Here is a 25,473-nt window from a genome sequence, read left to right on the forward strand (position 1 = left end):
CATCTTTGACGAGTGATACCTCTTTGTTCACTGGCAATTTGTTCACAATTGCCAAATTTTGGACACAACAGTTACAAGTTGCAGCATTTAACAAAAACAGTATGGTTTCAATTGGAAATAAAACTCAATCCAGACATACTCAAAATGACAGTTATTATTGTAAATAACTGTATAAGAGTTACGTTTATGTGATCTTTTGTATACTACAGAGTGATAAATGGTTGAACCTATCCCCGGCGAAATGTCAACCGTGATGTACCATGATCAACAGGGTATTTGATGGTTTTTGATGTTTGACCATGAACTACCATGGTCGGCTATGATATGAGACCACAGTAAGCAGTCAAATACCTTGGTCTATCACAGTTGACCACGGTCTATCATCGCTGATCTGTTCATGATTGTCGGCAACCATGGTCAACCATGCTATTTGATGACTGATTATATTTCTGACCATCGTTACCAATGATAAACTATGGTTGACCATCGTCCTAGAATGACCAATTTTCTTGATGACCATGACCACAGTTGACAATTTCAAGAAGTTAATTGCAATTGTTGGTGACCTACAGCTGACTAATTGTGATGATTATCTGATGGTTGATCACAAGCATTGTTGATGACCACAGTTAAATCAAAACTTACAATATAAGCATTACATCTTTGTGACAAATTTGATAAACACTCTAGTTGATCATTTTTAATCTGCACCAAGTTTGCTCTAGTTTGGTAAACACTAATGGGATTATCGCAATGATAATGGTGAAATTTGCACCCTGAACATGTAGATATATGTGAAATATATATCTTGTTTGGTACTAACCAGACTTTTTACTGTCCCAAGTGGCACTGTATAATGTACAGTATATTACAATGAAAGAAAGCTTAGAAACCCCAGTGTTCGTACAAAATGATACATGAATTTTTTTAGTTTTAAATTTTTATTTTGGTTAAATTGTAATATTGCAAAATTCTCTTCAACAAGTCATAAAGAATATTTTCAGGCAGAATTTAACACAGTCGTCCAATGATGAAAACAACAGGATACCAAACATCATAGTCACTCAATACATAAACAAAAATCTACATGGTAAGTTATATGTGGTATGTACTGTAAATACCACATAATCCTTAAGAAAAAGAAAAAGTCAAAGGATTAATGATTTGAGAAATGCTATTTTTTGAAAAAAAAATTAGATAGGTCAAATAGTGTGTGGAATGCGCAAATTTATCAAACCATGCAACAATTTTACCTTGGAATATGAAATAAATGTACTGAAAAACATCAATGCGTGAAGATTATTTCTCTGGACATTGTTTTTAAATGATAAGTTTCAAAAAAGCCCTGACGAATTTCAGGAAAAGAAACTACAATTTTTTTGTTTGGTTTACAAGTCATACCACTGAATAGCTGCAATGTAGCCCATGGGCCCTGTTCAAGGTTTTTCTGTGTTGCCGTGTAGCACCGTGCACTAAATATATAAGGCCATTACCTCAGTCATGTGTCGATCAGAAAGTGAGTCCTACGTTGATACATGCAAACACATTTAGAAAGGTAATTGGCTTAAAATCTGACTACTCACGATCGTTACTTGCATAATCATACATGTCGGAAGGCCATAGAGGTACACTGACTGATTTATAGTGTATAAAAGTTGGCGTAAAAGTAATTTACTCTCCCATTCTCGCAAAACTAATGTTTGAAAGGCAGTGGGCTGCAGCCAGGAGGTCACAGGTCAAACAGATCATCATGTATTCAAACTTTGACCTCACAACATCACATGTTGTAAAACAAGACTTTCGATTGGCCAATTTTGCCAAGGCTGCCATTTTGAATTCAAGCGAGAAATATGTGAGTCTGGAGTATCATTCACTCCATTAAGCCATGGTTTTTGGGAGAAATCGTCGATTACTTCTCTCAGTGGACAATGAAGGGAACACAAGAGGTTTAGGAGAACAACTGTAATGTTTGAAGGACGTTGCCTGCGTTAGACACTTAGAGTTTATGTAAATTAAACTTCAATGAGTGGATGTCCGTTATTTACAGTGTAATGGCCGTGGACATGTTGAATTTTCCAGCCTTTTAGTGAGGTTTCAACTGAGATTTGCTACTTCGACACTTTCCACACTGGAGGGGACTATTTCAAACCAACCACTGTTCTTTGAGAAGTTGAGAACATAAGGCGACAAGAAGTGATCTTTGTTCATTTCGATCATTATGGATTAGTACTTATGATAGCAACTCTACTGCATGCAGTGCATAGGAATAACATAGTATAAATCGGACATGATACAGTTTTATTCTCGTCTCAGTTGCCGATCATTCGATGTCTTAATGATGGAAGAAATGATTTCGGACTTGATAAATACAACTACTCTCTCCAAGTAGTGCCGGGGGTGGCTTGGTTTGTACTGTGATTCATTTCTTTTGCAAGTTTTATTGTTCATTATCGCTCTTATCATGAAGGACACCACAGACTCAGCCTTAATCCTGATTTTTACATGTAGCAATTGAACATTGTTTTACCATGATGCCTTGTTTATTTTGGCTGAAACTCAACATCTAATGATAAAACATTAAATCAAAGTTCTCATGTTTTCCATGTACACTTCATTTTAAGGAAAGGCATTTTGAAATATATAAAGTGAATTTTATTTGTCAACAAAGTACATGTAACAAAAATTACAAAGTTTTTGAATAAGTTTTTCATGGTTAAATTTCTTTATATATATGTGAATTTAACATAACATTCTTTAACTGATCAGTTTCTATTTGATACACATTTTAAATATTTAAATATTTATTTAAATATGCCTGTTGCATCGTGGGCAAGATGGCAGCCACCATGACAGCCTGAGCAGAGAGCTCTGGTGAGTACATATTTTGATAGATTTAATCGCTGAAAAACATTATTTTGAAAAAATAAAAACATCAGAGTATCCAGCAGTGTTTCAAGTATCTATTCACATAGTTCATTACATAACAGGCACTCAAACTACAAAGATTACTTCGCCACAAAAACCAAGTGGGGCAAATCATTGCAGCTGTGTAAACTTCCACACTGTGTGCTGTACTGTGTATCAGTGACGAAGGCGATGCATCTGGGTGTGTCAGTATTTCCATGGCTCTCAGTCAGGTGTGTCCTCCATACATTTAAAAACACTGCTTTACATGTAAGATAAAGGTCTTGAAGTGGAAAATATCAATTTTATTAGCTCACATTTGGTTATACCAATGTGAGTTTATCGTATAGGCTGAAGTCGATGGCGTCTGTATGTATGTGTGTATGTATGTATGTATGTATGTACGTACAGTATGTCCGTCAACATCAAAAACACACAAACCGCTGCACGTTTCAGCTTGGTATTTGGTTTGCGGATGCATCCTGGGCTATAGATGGGATTTTATTCAAATGAAGTCTGCATTGCCAAAATTATGCAAATGAGCTTACAAAATGTGAAAATGGTTAAGAATAAATAACTCAAGAACCGCTTTTTTGATTGCTTTGAAAATTTGTGTGCAAGTACCTTAGGTGAACCTTATACAGTTTTATGAATATTGTGAAGATATCCTTAATTTTGTATTTTTGCTGAATTTTTTTGTGATTTTTCTCATTTCCAGTAAAAATTCTTCTTCTCTGAAACCGCCAACCCAATCGCTCTCAAATTTGGGTTGTCTCTTTGCGAGGGTGTTACTCTTCTAATTTGTTGAAATTATGACAAAATTGGGAAAATTACTATTTTTGAGCAATTTTGTCATTTTTGGTCAAAAAATCTTAAACAGTATTTCCTTTTTAAAACCCCTGGACAGACAGCTTTCATATTTGGCACACAGACATACAGAAATGACAATAGTTAGATATGTGGAAATTGTCCTGAAATTATAAAAATACCGTCAAGGACACTATGTGCTCACATTCGGTCCATTCAAGAAATATTTAAACCAGAAAAACAAGAATGACAAAAGCAAATAAGGTCTCCAACTTAGGTACTGGAGGTCATCTTTAGGAACATGCATATCAACTTCTATAGCAATGGGAGAAGCAGATCCTAAATACATAAGCAAATGTCAACAACAAAAAACAGAGAAGGCTTGATAAAAAAAGAAAAGGTGGGAGTGGGCAAAATGCACAAGGGATCTGGTAAAAAAGTAATGCTGCATCATCGATCTTCTAGACCCTACCCCCTCCTGAATATCAAATGTTCCACCCCTTGGTATTACATAAGACCAAATGACAGGAAGTACATTTACAATCTTGGAGATTTTTAATTAATGCCCTGAGTGTTATCATTCTAATGTAAACAGCACTTAAGGTAGTTACAGATAGTGAAATGCCTTCCACTGTGGGCGGTGATTACAACATCTGGAATTATCCTGGATCCAAATTTCTCATCAGTTCTTGTATGTCTTACATAGAAAAGTTGCAAAAATTGGTCCAAAATGAAAAAAATCACCTCAGCTTTGTTTTCTGGATCAAATTTTCCTACAAATTGATACCAAATATGACAAAATTATGTTCACAGCCTTCAAAATTGTCTCACAACATATCCTGGGTTGGTGTAGGTCATTTAAGGTCACAAACTGAGAAAAGTACCTAAAATATACAAATTTTGGGGTTTCCCAACACTTTGAGCAGAAAATTAATCTAATAACATCTTTCGGGACTTTATACCAAATTACAAAGCTATCAAACAAGGGACTTTATACCAAATTACAAAGCTATCAAACAAGTAATTTTGAGATAAAGTTTTCTTGACCAAAAATGACAATATTGTCTTAAAAATACAATTTTTTATATTTCAGGACAATTTCCACATATCTAACTATTGTCATCTCTGTACGTCTGTGTACCAGATATGAAAGCTGTCTGTCCAGTGGTTTTAGAAAGGAAATAATAAGATTTTTTGACCAAAAAAGACAAATTGCACAAAAATAGTAATTTTCCCAATTTTGTCATAATTTCAACAAATTAGAAGAGTAACACCTTGCAAAGAGACAACCCAAATTTGAGAGCGATTTGGCTGGCGGTTTCAGAGAAGAAGAATTTTTACTGAAAATGAGAAAAATCACAAAAAAATTCAGCAAAAATACCAAAATTAAGGATATCTGCACAATATTTATAAAACTGTATTACGTTCACCTAAGGTACTTGCACACAAATTTTCAAAGCAATCAAAAAAGCAGTTCTTGAGTTATTAATTCTTAACCATTTTCACATTTTGTAAGCTCATTTGCATAATTTTGGCAATGCAGACTTCATTTGAACAAAATCCCATCTATAGCCCAGGATGCATCCACACGCCAAATACCAAGCTGAAACGTGCAGCGGTTTGTGTGTTTTTGATGTTGACGGACATACTGTACGTATAACATACATACATACATACATACATACATACACACATACATACAGACGCCATCGACTTCAGCCTATACGATAAACTCACATTGGTAAAACCAAATGTGAGCTAAAAATTGTATTTTTAAGACAATATTGTCATTTTTGGTCAAGAAAACTTTATCTCAACATTACTTGTTTGATAGCTTTGTAATTTGGTATAAAGTCCCTTGTTTGATAGCTTTGTAATTTGGTATAAAGTCCCGAAAGATGTTATTAGATAAATTTTCTGCTCAAAGTGTTGGGAAACCCCAAAATTTGTATATTTTAGGTAATTTTCTCAGTTTGTGACCTTAAATGACCTACACCAACCCAGGATATGTTGTGAGACAATTTTGGAGGCTGTGAACATAATTTGATCTTCATTTTGGACCAATTTTTGCAACTTTTCTATGTAAGACATACAAGAACTGATGAGAAATTTGGATCCAGGATAATTCCAGATGTTGTAATCACTGCCCACAGTTGAAGGCATTTCACTATCTGTAACTACCTTAAGTGCTGTTTACATTAGAATGATAACACTCATGACATTAATTAAAAAATCTCCAACTTCCTGTCATTTGGTCTTATGTAATACCAAAGGGTGGAACATTTGATATTCAGGAGGGGGTAGGGTCTAGAAGATTGCTGATGTAGCATTACTTTTTTACCAGATCCCTCGTGCATTTTTTGCCCACTCCCACCTTTTCTTTTTATCAAGCCTTGTCTGTTTTTTGTTGTTGACATTTGCTTATGTATTTAGGATCTGCTTGTCCCATTGCTATAGAAGTTGATATGCATGTTCCTAAAGATGACCTCCAGTACCTAAGTTGGATACCTTATTTGCTTTTGTCATTCTTGTTTTTCCTGGTTTAAATATTTCTTGAATGGACCAATTCAAACCGAATGTGAGCACATAGTGTCCTTGACGGTATTTTTATTTTCAATGTGTCCATCATCTTTGGTTAGTTGAATCATGGATCAAGAATAAAAGTGAGTTAGAAAATGAACAATTATTTTAAATAAAATTTTAGAATGTCAAGGCCTGAGAATGGCAGGGGTATTCTTAGTTGTTGGCAGGTAAGTACTGTGATTATTTAAGCTCCAGAGAAGTGGTGTAATAGTGACTTTAGTTGCAAGCTCAAGTCAGACTGTCCCCTGAAGGTCATTCAAATTCTACATGAAGCATGTCCTTACGGCTTAACTAACTGATCGATGCTGAACCTTTCTGCAAAATGTCAAAACTGGTAATATTGCCATGGTGGCGGTGAAAATGAAAACACGTTTTCTTCTTCATTCACAGCAGCTATTGACATTTTGCTCAGAATTGATGGAGCTGGACATAGGGATGGTAATGACGATGCCACTGAAAATGTCTCGATGGAAAGTGATGAAGATAGAGATGTTGATGAGAACGGCAATAAAAATATCGTGCAGGAAATTGATCGATGAAGGTGAAGAGGATGTGAATTCCACTAAAAATACATCTGATGATTGTGACAGGCAAAAGACTGATGAGGCTGAGCTGAAAGGATATGTATGTGAAATTGATAATTGTGGCAAGCATTACAAGAGCAAAACAGCACTCCGACGTCACTCTGTCAACCATACAGAACTGTATACGTACAAATGTAACATTTGTTCAAAAGGTTTTTGTGAAAGACGTAAACTGGAAGAGCACAATGTTTTGCACACAAATGAATACGAGAGTGTAGACTATGTGGCTTCAAGGCAAAAATTTACCAAAGCATATGAATGTAATGTGTGTTCAAAGACCTTAAACTGCAGGTACAGCCTACAGAAACACTGCAAGAATAATGAACAGAAGTTCCATTGAGAAGTTCCAGTGTGAATTCTGCTCTAAGTCTTTTGGGATTACAGACAGGTATAAATCACACTTGAAAGTTCATGACATCACAAAACCTTTCAAGTGTGAATTGTGTGAATATACATCCTCCAGAAAAAGTGATCTTAAGAGACATGCACAATCAAAACACAATGATTCTGTGTACATTTGTTCCACTTGTGGTAAAATTTTCAAGAGCAAGTTAGGTTTAGCCTCACATGAGAAAAAGCAAAAATGCATGTGTACGGGTATGCGCAAGAGTGTTTGGAAGTAAGATCATACCGCTATATTTCCTTGATTTGTACAATCAGTATATATTATATAGATTACAGAACAGCCATTTCCACACATTACATCCTACCTTAGTTTGCATACTAAAAAGGACATTGCTTTGGCTGAATTTTCATTCATGTGCTTTTGAAGTTATCCGAGACTCATTTTACTGTAAAACCCAGTCTTATTATCACAACTGGAAGTTGTGATATAGAGGTGGTTTCAACCGGTGTTTGATGTCGTCCATTTCCGTAAACGACAAAAAGTCAAAAACTGCTGAACAGACTGCGTTGATATTTGATACCGATACATAGACTGGTTCCAAGGTTCCAATTCCGAAAAATGGAGCCAAACGGAGCGCCGGTTAGATAGTTTTGGGAAATTTCTAACCCCCCTTTTTATCTAATTGATTTTAGGGGTCTTTCATATATGTAGTTTTGGAATGTACACCAATCCTGCATTGTGGACTGTTTTATGAGTTGTTGAACAGAAATGAGGTTTTGATGAATGTTAGAAATATGCAGGATGGCTGATTCGAAGTATAAGAGATTTCTATGGTTTTTTGGGCATCAAAAGCATTAAAAAAAACCATATTTCATAGTTTAGATTCTCACTTTTGAGATGACCCAAGGCATTTGTTAAGTAAACAATCCTTGAGTCAATATACAGACTTTGACATTCCAGAGATTAAGTATCCACAACCTCACATGTTACAGTCTTTCACTACAATGGTATGGCCCAAACCCATTGTTATCAATGGAGAGTGTGGACCTGTCTACAGAAAATTGGGGTGAACAGGTTAGACAAAGACGTTACAAGTTGTAGGTTAGTTATCAAGGTAGCACCAGCATAGAGTCCTGAGCATCTGTCAATGTGTTCTCACGGCAAATTACAGGGAAAAAAATTATTTGAGAAGTTTCTCTCCTTTAAATAGAAGTATATTACAATTTAAACCTGTCATGGATAGATTGCTCTCAAATGATCTTAAACACAGTTATTGCCCATTAGCAACAAATCTATAGCAAGATTTATGTAAAGTTCATGAACTTACACAAGGTATTAGACAAAAGATGACCATGACTTTGCTACTTTTCAACATTTATTTCAATCAGATTTCCCCAGCTTAGTGTATAATTTTGTAATCTTAATTACTGTCAACTTAGCTTTACTAACTTATTCATACCTCATTATTCTTACACTACTGTAGTTATACCTTATAAACACAAAATTTCAAGAGATGCATATATGATTGTCACTTAACAAACAATTTACAAATATGTCTTCTGCTTTTTCTCCATATACATATACATGTCTCTTTTCTCATAAAAATGAGCTTAAAATCGCAATGTGAAAATAGTCTTTCAGCTATATGTTGCTCATTGACTTCGTGGTCTGTCTAATTCACAGTGAGTGTGGTTGTTGATAAATGCTGTATGTTGGCACACAGTCCATGTAGCCGACAATGAGATGCAAATGATATGCGGTTAAGGTCTCCTCAACTAACTTTCAGCTGGTTGTTCACTTTCTACTATTTTTATAGTATTTTATACACAGGCACAGACTTATTCTACCTGCAACTTAAAACTGATAGTGATTTTGTAGCTGATTCTTGACTATTTTTCATAGTTTTTGGTAGCCGGTAACAGACACTTCGTGTTCGTGTCGGCTACATGGACGATCTGCCGATAATACTAGGCGGTCATTATGTCCAAGCGCCATTGGCGGTATTTTTTAACATAATGACCATAGGTCATTATCACATCTGGAAGTTGTGATATAGGGTTAGCTTCAACCGGTGGTGGACAGTGTCCATTTTCCGTAAACAACAAAAAGTCAAAAACCGCTGAACAGACTGCATTGATATTTGGTAGAAATATTCAGACTAATTCCAAGGTTCCGATTCCGAAAAATGGAGCCAAACGGAGCAGCGGTTAGATAGTTTTGGGAAATTTCTAACCCCCCTTTAACTAATTGATTTTAGGGGTCTTTCATATATGTAGTTTGGAATGTACACCAATCCTGCATTGTGGACTATTTAATGAGTTGTGGAATAGAAATGAGGTTTGATGAATGTTACAAATATGCAGGATGGCTGATTCAAGTATCAGAGATTTTCATGCACTTTTGGTAATAAAATTGATAAAAAACAACATATTTAATGTTTTAGATTTCTCACATTTGTTATGACCCTTAACATTACAGACTTGATGACATAACTAGCTGCTGGACCTGTTTACTGGCGCATTGATTTAAAGACAAAGATCGTTTTATTTTGTAATAAGGACGTGTGATTTCGTAAAACATAGTCTATTAGCCTGGAAATGTGATTTTTGCGAATATTGCTTACCCCACTGACAAACAGTGTGGTTTGAAAATGGCTGGAATTCGCTACTTCGGGACTTTGTTTTCTGTGTGCATTTACAGACAAACTCCAAACCCACAGCACCTACCCATTCAGTATTTCATGTACAGGTGTACCCAGAGATAGAGTAGTTTCACAATGTGCCAGTTGTGATCAAGTGCCATTGGCTCTATTTTTGAATTTATCAAAAAACAAGATTTAAAATCTGTATTGCATAGCCTTCATGAATTCTTTATTTACTTATTCACCCATCAGTCTCATCCAGCAAAAACTTTCAAAACATTTGTCAAAGCCACCTTGCAGTAGCAACACTTAAAATATTTGATTTGTATGCTGGTATGCACATGATTTTATTTACAGATGTTATTTATGTACAGAATTGTTATGAAACTATGATGGTGTCACCAAGATAGGGCTGGTTATCGGAACAGCACAATTTTTTGTTAGAGCTTATAAAAATGAAAATTAAACATCTCTACAATCTTGGACTTTGGTATGCCCGAGAAGGCAAAATAAACTTGAATTCAACACCCGAGGTCTCAGCGAGGCTGATGGGAATGTGTATATGTTGCATGGAAAATTTTGAGAAATTGATGTATCCCTTGGCCCCAATTGATGAAAACCCCGGTGCAGTGGTTGCATATGAAAGTTTGGAAAATGAAACCCCGCAGTCCTCAAAATGGGGTGTTAGTACAATGGACCGGTAAGTACGGTCCTCAAAGAACCCGAAAGGAGAAAAAGCGCTTAGTGAAAGTCGAGAAAGCAAGTTAATCCTCGTCCCCTGAGTTTGTAAGGGTTGCCATTGAGCAGTACGGTACGCCTCCTTAACTCAAGAAATCATGAATTGATGTATGCTGGGGTGGCGGTATAGTTAAATAAGTTTGGTATTACGCTGACGTCATACTTATCACAGTAGCAAGTTGGATGTGTATGTTATTCGTATTTACTCAAAGTACTATGTAACCTGTGTTTGGTATTCAACGATATGTCTTGTAATATATTTCCATCTTGTTCTCTTTCCTTTTTTTACAGACTATGCTATGTATATTTTTCTTAATTTTCCAATTTCAATAAGTAAGCACCAGAAAGTGTTTTCCCGCGGGGTGGAACTAAAATACTCTGCATAGTAGTTGCTACTTTTCTCTGATTCTAATAACTTTTCTGTTCAGTAATTTCCATTTTTGTCCCAATGCGGGACGCATTGCTTTTAAGTGGGAAGTGTTACAAGGCAAGAATTACATAGTCACTATATTCATATTTATTTACTCTTATGCATCGAATGACTACGGAATCTTATTAGTCATTGTTATAGGTCAATCACCTTGCACCCAATGTACTTCAATATGAGCAGAGTTTAAGGAGTATCAGTGATTCAGCAAAACTTTTATCTTGTTGAGATATATTGCTTTAAATAGAAAGTTTATCTTAAGGAACAATCAAGGACTGTTACAAAACCGGCTTTAATTTAGTGCGAACCAATCACTTGATGTAAACTTGAGACCTTAACATTGTATGAATTTCAAAATATATTTCAATCTGTGCCCAATGGAAAAAATTCATTACGATTAGATTGTAATATCCCTCTTTTAAGGGAGAATTATATGAGAAAGAGCAGAAAACGATCCTGCTGGGCACGTTACTGTATGGTGAAATCTAGCCAATAAACCCTCCACATACCAGTCTAACTCCTTGTGAGCCTCTGCTTTGTTGATCGTCCAGTACCTCACCGCACAAGTTCCCCGAGTAGACGATACGTCAGTATCACACACTTGTGCAGTCTGGGGCAATCTTAGGTGTTTGTAATTTGCTTTTGTACTAAGTAAAACTGTTCGTACACCCCTCTGGCATTGTAAACTTTGAGAAATTGATGTGTGTAATGGTGCTATCTGAGAGGTTTATTAATTTATTTTGCACTCGGTAAAATTGATTGGAAATATCATTGAATACTGTATTTTATGACATTTTTGCATGATCAGTGTTTGAGTCACAATATTCAACTAACAAACAATGACAATACATTTTTGTACAAGCGACCTAGCGGCCGATATAGCTCCGCTGTGTTTATGTACAGAATAACTATTTTTGACACATGTTGATGAAGAAGGTGGAAATCTTGATAACTCAATGCAGTGGCCAGAAAAAAGTGGCTAAAATAAGCTGCAAAAATACAAAATTGAAGATTTCATCATACTTTGAATATATCACATTCGATCATCCCTAAGAACATGTCAACCAAAGCTATCTGATGAGTAGTTTTTTGAGAATAAAATATTCTGACCAAAAATGGCAACAATTGCCCCCAAAAATAAAAATTGCAGATTTCATCATAATTTCAAAATATCACACTTAGTTCATATATAGAAACCTGTATACCAAATTTCAAAGCTGTTAGACCAGTACTTTTTGAGAAACGCATTTTTGACCAAAAATGAGAAAAATTGCCCTAAAATTCAAAATTGCATATGTCATCATTATTTCAATAAATATCATTTACTTCATCTATGGAAACCTGTATACCAAATTCAAAGCTATCAGATAAGTAGTTTTGGAAATACACATTTTTGACCAAAAATGGCAAAAATTGCCCCAAAAATACAAAATTACAGATTTCATCAGAAATTCAATATGTATTACTAAGCTTATCTGTAGAAACCTGTATACCAAATTTCAAAGCTATCAGACCAATACTTTTTGAGGAAACACATTTTTGGACCAAAAATGGCAAAAATTGCCCCAAAATTACAAAATTGCAGATTCATCATTGTTTCCATAAATATCATTTAGTTCATCTGTAGGAGCCTGTATACCGAATTTCAAAGCTATCAGGTGAGTAGTTTTGAAAATACACATTTTTTGACCAAAAATGGCAAAAATTGCCCCCAAATACAAAATTACACATTTCATCAGAAATTCAATATGTATTACTTAGTTCATCTATAGAAACCTGTATACCAAATTTCAAAACTGTCAGACCAGCACTTTTTGAGAAATACATTTTTTGACCAAAAATGGCAAAAATTGCCTTAAAAATGCAAATTTGCATATTTCTGCACAATTTGAACAAATCTGAAATAGATCATCCCTAGGGACATATGTACCAAATATAAAAGCTATCTGACTGGTAGTTTTGAAGAAGAAAATTTTTAAGATTTTTTTACCAGAAATGACAAAAATTGCCTTAAAAATACAAATATGCAAAATTTCACCACCATTTTAACAAATCTGATTTAAGTCACCCTAAGCAAACTGCATATCAAATTTCAAAGCAATCGGACGAGCGGTTTCAGAGAAGATTTTTTTACCAAAAACACCAAAAAATGCCCCAAAAATACAAATATGCAAATTTCACCATGATTTGAACAAACTGAAGTGAGGTCACCCAAGTGAACTGCATATAAAATTTCAAAGCAATAGGACTTGTGGTTTCAGAGGAGAAGGCAATTGTTGACGGACGCCGGACGCCGACGCCGGACGACGACAATCAACCTATTTGATAAGCTCCGCGTCGCTGACAGCGGAGTAAAAAAAGTTCTCAGTTTGCCATAGTTTGAAAACCAAAGAATATGCAGGAATGGACATTATGTGACCATCTTGTGTCATTTCTCCAGCTGCCAGCTTCCAATTAAAAGCCTTAAGTCTATTAAAATATAGGTTTTCTGTGATAATAAATGATAAATTCACAATTGCAATAGTTCAGTTTTGTTATATATCCTGTGTAAAATTTGAGTAATTGTGTGCAATGGTGCAATCTGGTGCAATCTGAACCCCTCAGATTCCTCCGAACCCCAGGCTGTAAATAATGACGGCTCACTAATCCAGGAGAAATTTCATTGCGTCGATTCATCGACGTAGGTTCATCACTAAAATCAAGAATCTGGACCTGGGGACGCGACATAACATGGTATGTTTTGTCTGGTGTGTACAAAAGAATGTCGGCCCATCAAAATGACGTTGCGTCACTCGACTCGCACAGAGAACAGACAAAATTCTGATGACACACGAACAGCAGATATTTAAAGCAAAGTTTAATTTATTGCCCAAACTGTAAAAGTGACAGTTTAATTGAACGTCAGCTTGCTTTAATTGAAACAGCAAAACATCTCTCCATAACGTTGCAACTGATAGGGTCTCCTTTCCCAGTTCGATTGTGAAGTGGCAACAAATCTTGAACAGAATCGTTTGCAAACATTTGGTCAACGTTGACGATTTTGCGCTTCAGCCGGTTCAACCAGTTGTGCATATGTCCTGCAAAAGAAAACATAAACGTCGTAATAATAGTTCAATTGTAGCATTGTAGCTGAGTTTGATGTCTTGTAGATGCTAAGCAATGTTTGCTGATTCCAGAATGGTCCTATCTGGACTTCGTCAGAGGGGACTAAAAGTACAACTCTTGTCCGAATTGCATTTTTTGAGTGAATTTGTTTTGCTTTTTTTGCTTTTTGATATGTTTTTGCCACACCGGGTGTACTTAAAATGTATTAAAAGAATTGCAGTTGTATTGAGCGATGTTTGTTGTTGCCACTGGTCGACTTCTAGTCTGGTGACTAGTACAGTGTCATCCACTGGGTGATGCGGTGTTCTGTGACTTTTTCATTTCAGAGTTTGATGGATATCGTTTGGTCATAGTGGTCGGCTAGTGTTATTTGTTGGCGTTTGTAGTGCTCCTCCTGTTTAACATCCGAGATCTGTTGGGGAAGAGGAAGATATTGGGTTGTTTATATGTGGTTGGTCAAAGTGCTTGTGGTGTTGTGATTGGGTGGCAGTGATTTTGTGATAAGGATGGTAACATTGATGGGTTGGAATCCATGTGCCCTCTTGTGTTGTGACAGTGGTGGAATTTTTAGAGTGAATGTCAAAAGTTGGGAGTCAGTATGTATTATTTTCTAATGAACTGAAAGAGTTGTTGCATGATAGTGAGTATTTGTGAGACATGCGTGGGGTTTACACAGATGTATGTAAGCCACTTCTGAACTGGCTCAGGTGGTCTCACACTGGCCTTAAAAAATCATGTGTGATTGGTGTAGAACTGCTTTATATTTATGGTGGTATTGCCAGCTAACCAATAGTTGGACTTAACTAAAGGAAGTGTCAGGCCACACACACACTTAATCGCTGGCTTGGTTTGACCAGGGATCCAGCTTATTGTAAATGCTGTGTTCTCAATACACCAATGAACTTCTTCGTATTTATGGAAGCGATAAGTAAGGCGGTTGAAAAATGGCAACTAACAATTTCCATGCATAGTGGAAAATGGGTGTGGCCAGTTTTTCAAATAGGTTGATTTTCCGTCGTCGTCTGTCAACAATTGTCTCTCCGCAAGTCCAATTGCTTTTAATTTTATATGCTGCTCACTTGGGGTGACCTCACTGAAGTTTGTTCAAATTGTGGTGAAATTTGCCTATGTTTTTTGGGGGGGCATTTTTTGCTGTTTTTGGTAAAATAATCTTGTTCTCTGAAACTGCTTGTCCCATTGCTTTGAAATTTAATATGCAGTTTACTTAGGGTGACTTCAGTTAGATTTGTTCAAATCGTAGTGAAATTTGCATATTTGTATTTTTAAGGCAATATTTGTCATTTTTGTTAAAAAAATCTTTAAAAATCTTCTAGCTTTGATGTTTGGTACATATGTCCCTAGGGATGATCTATTTCAGATTTGTTCAAATTGTGCAGAAATATGCAAATTTGCATTTTTAAGGCAAGTTTTCTCTAAAAGTACTGGTCTGATAGTTTTGACATTTGGTATACAGGTTCCTATAGACGAACTTAGTAAGATATATTGAATTTCTGATGATATCTGTAATTTTGTATTTGTGGAGCAATTTTTGCCATTTTTGGTAAAAAAATGAGTATTCCAAAACTACTCATCTGATAGCTTTGAAATTTGGTATATAGGTTTCTATAGATGAACTCAATAATATTTATTGAAATTATGATGAAATCTGCAATTTTGAATTTTTGGGTCAATTTTTTCCATTTTTGGTTAAAAAATGTGTTTCTCAAAAAGTACTGGTCTAACAGCTTTGAAATTTCGTATACAGGTTTCTATAGATGAACTAAATTTGATCTTTTGAAATTAAGATGAAATCTGCAATTTTTAGCTCACATTTGGTTTTACCAATGTGAGTTTATCGTATAGGCTGAAGTCGATGGCGTCTGTATGTACATGTACAGTCTGAACGCTAGGGGTGCAATTTGCATATGCAAATGCCATTTCCTTTCGAACGGCACTCAGCAACTCAGTCTACACTGTGACCGTTGGCTGGCTAACACAGTTTTTCAGTCGCTCCCAAATCCTCATTTTTTCGCCGATAATTATCATTGGAGACCAACTTCATCTCTTCAATTGGATTTTCTGAGAAGGTAAGTGACTTTTCGGGGCTCTGTTTGAAAAATTAAAGTGAATTTTGCGATTTCAGCGATTTTTCATAGTACGATGTTATATGTCGAGCGCGGACTTGTGTTGCTGTACCAACTACGGTAGCATGAAATTAAGGCCCAAAATCAAGCATAGTTCGTGGAATTATACTATAAATTAGCTTTTTACTGCAGAATTTTGTCTGTTCATGCCAGGAATTTGATGTTGGGCGGCAAAGTTCGCCGCTGTGTTTTGCCGCTAAAATCCAATATGGCGCCAAATCAACATTAGTGTACTGTACGTTTACACGTACACTGTGTACTCGCATACGCTCATAGTGAAATAAATCCCCAAAATGTGCGTATTTTTAGGTCAAATGTTACTTTTTTTAGGGAAACTATCATCAAGTGACACTTTTAGGTGTAATACGTAAAATTTGTGTCACAGTTGTTTTTAATTATTTTCCTCTTTTTTTTCAGGGTCATCACAGTCCGAGGATGGCTTCTCGAAGCTTCCAGCCGGGGCTTCCCATAGAAAAACTTGTGCATGTGACCTCATGGTTGTTCACTTTTAACTTTTTTGACGTAATTTTCGTGTCTGATTTGTCTCAGTTTGTTGCAGTCAAGTCTCTGAGGCTTAAGTATTGATCAAACTTCAGGTTTATTTAGAATAAAGCTGTTGTCTTTGCAGTATATTGAATTCAGAACTTATTAATTTCTTTTTAATTTAACCAACACAAAACCAACCGACACGTTCCAATATTTATTGAGAAATTCGTGTCACCCGAGCGGCACTTTCACAGGCTTCATTAACCCCTTGACTACCAAGGCCAATGTATTCCTATATACCAGGCCCCTTATGTAAATATTGATAAAATCTTGGGTGTGGTCATTGCATGAACACTGCTTATAGTAAACATTAAGTAAGTACCAATAAACCATATATTTTCTGAATCAGCATGAAATTTCCCACTTTTTCATACATAAGTTTTGTATTTCCAGGTCACGTGACTGATCACATGACACGTCATGTGACCAGAGTTGGCAAAGAATATGAATATTTGAAGCATCAGTACGTGTTTTGAATCCATAAAATGATGCAAATTTGAATGCAGTTGCAATTTTCATGGCATTGTCTTTACATATATGTAATAATAACTACCCTTTACTTCATTTATAGATGTACCTATTTAAGATTTTTCTCACAAAAGGCAGAGTAAATGAACCATAAACATCAGCATCTGACATGATTCTGTATTTGAAAATCAACACATTTTATATTTGTAAACACCTGCTTTATTGTCTTCCTTGCAGGAACATGCATCTAAAATGGTTATGATTTATCAAAAAATAATTCACAATATTTAAAAATACATTTTAGGGAACAACATATCACATGACCAAACACATGACCAGTCATGTGACCAGTCATATTGATAATATGGCTGCTATAAAATTTCACTGGCTTATAGTAAACAATTGTATTTCCTCTAGTTTCATTTACGAATATTGCTGTTAATAGAACATATTTACATATAAATCATTTGTTTTCAATAAATAAACATTAATTTCATTAAAAAAAAACCCCATAAACATCTTCGCGATCGTCCGTACTTCTGAAACTGTAAACAATCAGCACGACACTTCACTGATCAGCCTGACCTTTCAGGGTCGAGGTCATGGGTCACGACATTTGCTTCCGGACTTTGGCCATACTCGGACGTACGGGGGCGCAATCACATTCAGGCCAGTTCGGAATACATCAATCTTAGTTGCGCTGCGTGCCGGCGCCGAAACTACGGGATTTTTAGCGACAAAAACGAAGCAAATACGCCTATTTAACTGTGCCGGATATTTCCGGCACTCTAGGTATATGGTAATTCAATATGGCGCCGGAAATATCCGGCGCCATAGGTAGTCAAGGGGTTAAAGGTGAACTTCCCCGATATGCTTGCACATGCAACAACGACATGGACTTCATTCAAAGGTCAACTTTCTCACACGCAAACTTCAACAACGAGATTATAGAAAAAAAAGATATATCTCGTATAAAGAAAGATGTTAATCTCACCAACCGTCAACGATACCTCACCGATAAAGATAAGGGGAATGACATAAGAACAAAACTGGTTTACACAATGACCTTCAGTCCATTCATCAAAACCAGTCAAATCAAACAATGTCTAACAAAAAATTGGAAAATAATAGAAGCCGATCAAACACTGGCCAAAGTTTTTCCAGAAAAACCTATCATAGCATACAAAAGGAATAAAAACTTAAGAGACATCCTCGTTCAGGCACAAATCAAGCACGAGGATAAAATAAACACGAACGGTCTGACCAACAAACCACTCAAAGTTCAGACCACAACATATCCATACTAGCATCTCTAGTTGATGAACAATCGCTACTATCAAATTAACATGTGGGATAAATAGCTCCAACACATAACCGGTTCTTTCCCGGGGACCCAGATCACATGACCAGGGTCAAAGCACTATCGATTCACCGGTGTCTCGCCATATTTCACATTGATCGAATCAATATACCGCATCACTATCAAAGGTAGAAAACGATGTGTAAAGTTGCTCTCATTTTCCTATATATAGAAACAGACTTCAAGATACATAAAACAATTTATAAATTCTAAAATTCTGAGAAAAAAATATACTAAAGAACTGTAGTTGTAGTTAACATAAATTATTCTCGTTTGTAGAGGCCATCTAATCTGTGGTGAATGTATAATGCCCACTGTATCAAGTACTAGAAAACGGCATTCATAGGTGAAATTTTTAGACGAAGTTTCGCCAAGGGTCTATTGAAAAGTGTACCATTTCCAGTAAAATAGCTCTGTGAAGTTAAAAATTGGTATACACAATCAATTGTTACTGAAAAAGACACTGCTGAAATTTGATTGGTGTTCAAGACCCGGAAGACCATTTACTAGCCCCGTTTCTCCTTCATAGACAGACCCAAATCGTGTTATGCAACAGAAACTACTCCGTATACACATCGCCAATCTTTTGAAGGTAGGTTATTTTTACATGACAAACTGTTTATATCAGAAACAAATTCCTAAAAAACACATATTACCTATAACATTCACTCAGGTCCGCGGTATAGCGTGAATATAGGCATGTTTAGGCGACCCATGCTTGTGTGACCCCCGCGTACTACTGCGACCTTTGTTTTGAAATGAAAACGAGGCTATTTTTCTGAGGGCGCTGTTCAAATTACACCCCCAGCATTCAGACTGTGTATGTGTGTATGTATGTATGTATGTACAGTACTGCTGCACGTTTCAGCTTGGTATTTGGGTGTGGGATGCATCCTGGGCTATAGATGGGATTTTGTTCAAATGAAGTCTGCATTGCCGAAATTATGCAAATGAGCTTACAAAATGTGAAAATGGTTGAGAATTAATAACTCAAGAACCGCTATTTTGATTGCTTTGAACATTTGTGTGCAAGTACCTTAGATTAACCTTATACAGTTTTATGAATATTGTGAAGATATCCTTAATTTTGTATTTTTGCTGAATTTTTTGTGATTTTTCTCCAAATTTTTAGCTACTATAGACTATAGTCTATAGAAGCTATTGGGATGGGTATCCGTCCGCCGTCAGTCTGTATGTATGTATGTATGTATGTATGGTATGTATGGCCGTTTGTGAGGCGTCCGTCCACTCAAATATCTTGAGAACCGCAGTACTTACTGATTTGATATTTGTTGTGTAGATGAAAAATATGATTTTGAGAAACTATTTTTTTTAATTTTTTGATATTGTTGAAAATAGGCAAATTAATGCCAAAAAGGTGTTTTTGGTAAAAAATCTTCTTCATAACCGCTGGTCAGACAGCTTTGTTATTTGGTATACAGGTCCCTAGGGATAACCCAACTTAGATTTGTTCAAATTGTGATAAAATATGCAAATGTGTATTTTTAAGGAATTTTTTTGTCATTTTTGGTCAAAGTTTGACTTACATTGTATGTAATTCTTGTACTGTACAAACTCTATCAATTCACCCAGAAAAAATAATTAATATGATTTTAAATAATTGAATTAATTAGGAAATCATCAAAGCCAAAATAATTTTAGTGTGGAATTAACAGAAAGTTCAACTTTTTTTGACAGTTCATAGTGAATTGAGGATTAGAACATGTAAAGGCAACTTTCCTGAATCCCAACGTTGATATATTCTGAACCACCATTTATGTTATCTAAAAGAAATTGCTCATAATAGTTTGTCATGATAGGGTGGTCAAATAAATAGAGATAGAGAAAGTTCTAATTTCCATTTATGGTTGACTTGGTAAGGATAAAATAAGATTACTTTTTGAGGAAAAAAATAGAGTGGTCAATTAAAAGAGTGGTCAAAGTGATAGGGTTTTTATGGTAAAGCTGGGCTGTAAGATTCCTCATGTGCTATTTATAGCAATTATGCAATCTGTGTAAACAGTGCAATGAAAGTGTAACATGATTCCTTATAATGCTTTTGATGACCTTGAACTTCTTAAGTTTCAAACATTTGTCTCTTCAGTGTGCTTTCTCTTAGAGCATACAGTCTCAACTTATTCAACAGAACTTACTTACAATGTTAATTTGAAAGTTAAAATTTGCTTGGTTAATAGGATGAAAATCCTGATGTTAAAAGATAACCAGCTCAAGATTCTGACAGATATGCTGTTTTTTTATGACGTAAATCTTGATTTAAGCAAGTCTTGTTTACTTTAATTAGAATGTAATTAACTCTCGTTTATTTGCTATTATAGACTAATATAGTCTGATGAAATATGTAAATCTGTATTTTTACAGAATTTTTTTCCATTTTTGGTCAGGCCATCCTGAAATGAGCTATCAAAGATATCCACCTTCTTCATCAATACATGTGTCACAAAAGGTTATTCTCTACATAACACAGCAGAGCTCTGTCAACTGTTGAGTCGCTTGTTTTTTCAAAACCGCTGGTCAGACAGCTTTAATATTTGGTTTACATGTCTCTAGGATGACCTTCGTGAGATAATTTCATAGAGTCAGGAAATACTTAATTTTGTATCCATGTCTATAGTAGCTTCAGGGACTTTGGCCCTATGTTCAGTAAAATTCTTCTTCTCTGAAACCGGCGGCCCAATCGCTCTCAAATTTGGGTTGTCTCTTTGCAAGGGTGTTACTCTTCTAATTTGTTAAAATTATGACAAAATTGGGAAAATTACTATTTTTGTGCAATTTTGTCGGTTTTGGTCAAAATATCTTAGACAGTGTTTCCTTTTTAAAACCCCTGGACAGACAGCTTTCATATTTGGTACACAGACGTACAGAGATGACAATAGTTAGATATGTGGAAATTGTCCTGAAATATAAAAAATTGTATTTTTAAGACAATATTGTCATTTTTGGTCAAGAAAACTTTATCTCAACATTACTTGTTTGATAGCTTTGTAATTTGGTATAAAGTCCCTTGTTTGATAGCTTTGTAATTTGGTATAAAGTCCCGAAAGATGTTATTAGATAAATTTTCTGCTCAAAGTGTTGGGAAACCCCAAAATTTGTATATTTTAGGTACTTTTCTCAGTTTTGACCTTAAATGACCTATACTAACCCAGGATATGTTGTGAGACAATTTTGAAGGCTGTGAACATAATTTTGTCATATTTGATACCAATTTGTAGGAAAATTTGATCCAGAAAACAAAGCTGAGGTGTTTTTTTTTCATTTTGGACCAATTTTTGCAACTTTCCTATGTAAGACATACAAACACTGATGAGAAATTTGGATCCAGGATAATTCCAGATGTTGTAATCACCACCCACAGTGGAAGGCATTTCACTATCTGTAACTAACTTAAGTGCTGTTTACATTTGAATAAAAGCACTCATAGCATTAATTAAAACATCCCCAAAGTTGTAAATATACTGCCAGCTGGTTTTATGTAAACATGGTCAACCAAGGGGTGGAACATTTGATATTCAGGACGGGGTAGGGGATAGAAGATTGATGAGGTAGCATTCCTTTTTAAAAGATCCCTTTTAAATTTTTTCCTACTCTTTTTTCCCCACTCTCCCACCTTTTCTTTTTGTCAAGCTTCTCTGGCTAATTTTTGTTGACATTTGCTTATGTATGTAGGATCTGCTTGTCCCATTGCTATAGAATTGATATGCATGTTCCTAAAGATTACCTCCCCCTTACCTAAGTTGCAGACCTTACTTGCTTTTGTCATTCTTGTTTTTCTGGTTGATCTTTGGTACCATACTGGTATGTACCAGTTCTGATAAAATGTGAGCGACACCGTATAATTGTGGTATTTTTTTGAAACTCTCAGAAAAATCACATTTTGATTCTTCATCGGATATTTTGTCAATAGATTTTTTGATCAGATCCATTAACTGCGCCTTTGTTTTATTCTCAATTGATTCACCCTTCATGCGATCTTCAGCAGAGACATAAATGGGGGTCAACCTATGACGAATACTGGCTTTTGCAGCACCACCTAGTACTACCTCTTCAAGAACCAGTTTTCTGTTGCCTTCACAAGTTGCCGTAAGATCTTTTAGCGCATCATCAAGCTGATTACCACTCAGACTGACATGTTGTTTTTCCTCTGTTGGTGTCGTAAGGTACCTATAAAAACATGAGATTTAGGCATCATCAGAAAAGTTTGATACCGATAAGGTTGATATGTACACAAAGTGATGGCCTGCATGCATTAGGGGATGTTTCCATCTAAAAAACAATGCATACTCAATGCACATTTACCCCTTGAAATAGGGGTTTCAGGGGTATGGAGCTCCTAATTAAAGTTATTTGCCATCTCGTAAGCTGTTTGCAATATGTGATTAGAGATAGCGATTAAGTGGGTGTACAGGGAAGATATCTCTGCCTTACACACTTCACTCATATAGATAATCGTTCGCCTTGAACTTTTTTGAACATTGTACCCTAATTTTCACAGAATAGGACCTATAAATATACTACAAGCCATATGTTAGTTCAAATTAATAAAGGTACGAACAAATTCCGATGTCCTGAAATGATAATACTGTTGTCAAGGTTTACACAAGAGATGAGTTTGTGCCGCTTCACTGTACAATACACTTGGCATAAAAGTAGTACCGGCCAAGCTATTGGTATCTGAAGTTGTTGACTAAGCGTTATGTAATGTCTGATTATATCTGATATAACTACTTTAGATTGCATATTATCAGTGCAGAAAGAGCCCAAAAAAGTGCACAGTTTTGCAGGCATCCCGTCATGGATGCAGGCAATTTACACATGATGGTGGATACAATTCTCTTGAATACATTGATTAATTGTCATGACTTACAACAGTTTGATACCAAAAAAGTAGCTTATTCTCAAATTTGTGTAGAGTATAAAGTAATGTACACAACAGCTTGCTGAAGTATGGAAATATATGTGCAGGTGTTTTCTAAATAGAAATTTACATGATGCAGAAAAATACCCTGGGAACACAATTTTCAGTACTTGCCTGCTAGTGACACTCTAAACATATCACTTCTGAAGTTCCATTGTGAAACAGACTTACTCTTCTTTTCGAAGTTTAATGCGCCAAGCAGCAACTTCTTCCTGTTTTTTTAATCTGGAGGGATTACTTGAACTTGATTTTTCTTCTACTTTAAGTATTTCTTCTATTTTCTTTCTAAGCTGTAAGATAAAAAAAAAATGTGTGTTAATCAACAAAAGTCCTGTATCTAATCATAGTGTACAAATCATGAATAATCAATTTATACTAGTATTACAATTAATCCAGCTCCCAGCATCATGTTAAGCGTGAAAACTACTCTATATATGCATGGACAAAAATAAACATAGGGCCAAAGTCCCTGAAGCTACTATAGACATGGATACAAAATTAAGTATTTAATGACTGTATGAAATTATCTCACTAAGGTCATCCTAGGGACATGTACACCAAATATTAAAGCTGTCTGACCAGCAGTTTTGAAAAAACAAGCGACTCAACAGTTGACAGAGCTCTGCTGTGTTATGTAGAGAATAACCTTTTGTGACACATGTATTGATGAAGAAGTGGATATCTTTGATAGCTCATTTCAGGATGGCCTGACCAAAAATGGAAAAAATTCCGTAAAAATACAGATTTGCATATTTCATCAGACTATATTAGTCTATAATAGCAAATAAACGAGAGTTAATTACATTCTAATTAAAGTAAACAAGACTTGCTTAAATCAAGATTTATGTCATAAAAAACCAGCATATCTGTCAAGTTATAAAGAATCTTGAGCTGGTTATCTTTTAATATATTATTTTCATCCTATTAACCAAGCAAATTTTAACTTTCAAATTAACATTGTAAGTAAGTTCTGTTGAATAAGTTGAGACTGTATGCTCTAAGAGAAAGCACACTGAAGAGACAAATGTTTGAAACTTAAGAAGTTCAAGGTCATCAAAAGCATTATAAGGAATCATGTTACACTTTCATTGCACTGTTTACACAGATTGCATAAGTGCTATAAATAGCACATGAGGAATCTTACAGCCCAGCTTTACCATAAAAACCCCATCACTTTGACCACTCTTTTAATTGACCACTCTGTTTTTTTCCTCAAAAAGTAATCTTATTTTATCCTTACCAAGTCAACCATAAATGGAAATTAGAACTTTCTCTATCTCTATTTATTTGACCACCCTATCATGACAAACTATTATGAGCAATTTCTTTAGATAACATAAATGGTGGTTCAGAATATATCAAAGTTGGGATTCAAGAAAAGTTGCCTTTACATGTTTTCATCCTCCAAGATGGTAAGCATGGTAAGCAAACTGGCTTTGATGATTTCCTAATTAATTCAATTATTTAAAATCATATTAATTATTTTTTTCTGGGTGAATTGATAGGGTTTATACAGTACAAGAATTCCATACAATGTAAGTCAAACTTTGACCAAAAATGACAAAAAAATTCCTTAAAAATACACATTTGCATATTTCATCACAATTTGAACAAATCTACGTTGGGTTACCCCTAGGGACCTGTATACCAAATAACAAAGCTGTCTGACCAGCGGTTATGAAGAAGAAGATTTTTTACCAAAAACACCTTTTTTGGCATAAATTTCCCTTTTTCAACAATATCACAAAATTAAAAAAAAAACTTATTTCTCATAATCATATTTTTTTTTCTACACAAAAAATATCAAATCAGTAAGTACTATGGTTCTCAAGATATTTGAGTGGTTGGACGCCTCACAAACAGACAGACATACATACATACATA

The 25,473-nt window shown here is 35.3% G+C and overlaps 1 protein-coding gene across 2 annotated transcripts in view; it reads right to left on the minus strand.

Moving 5' to 3' along the window:
- Positions 1 to 25,473, minus strand: part of LOC139125805 (uncharacterized) — a 105,490-nt gene that overhangs the window by 19,879 nt on the left and 60,138 nt on the right. Inside the window, exon 5 of one of the 2 annotated variants that reach the window (XM_070691896.1) lies at positions 13,875 to 14,547. The exons of the other annotated variant lie outside the window; for it this stretch is intronic. The gene's annotated coding sequence lies outside the window, so the exon portion shown is untranslated. Of the gene's footprint in view, positions 1 to 13,874; positions 14,548 to 25,473 lie in introns of those variants that run through there. 2 annotated transcript variants of the gene reach the window in all.

Source organism: Ptychodera flava (genome assembly GCF_041260155.1).
Source record: "Ptychodera flava strain L36383 chromosome 3 unlocalized genomic scaffold, AS_Pfla_20210202 Scaffold_26__1_contigs__length_13983176_pilon, whole genome shotgun sequence".
NCBI lineage: Eukaryota > Metazoa > Hemichordata > Enteropneusta > Ptychoderidae > Ptychodera > Ptychodera flava.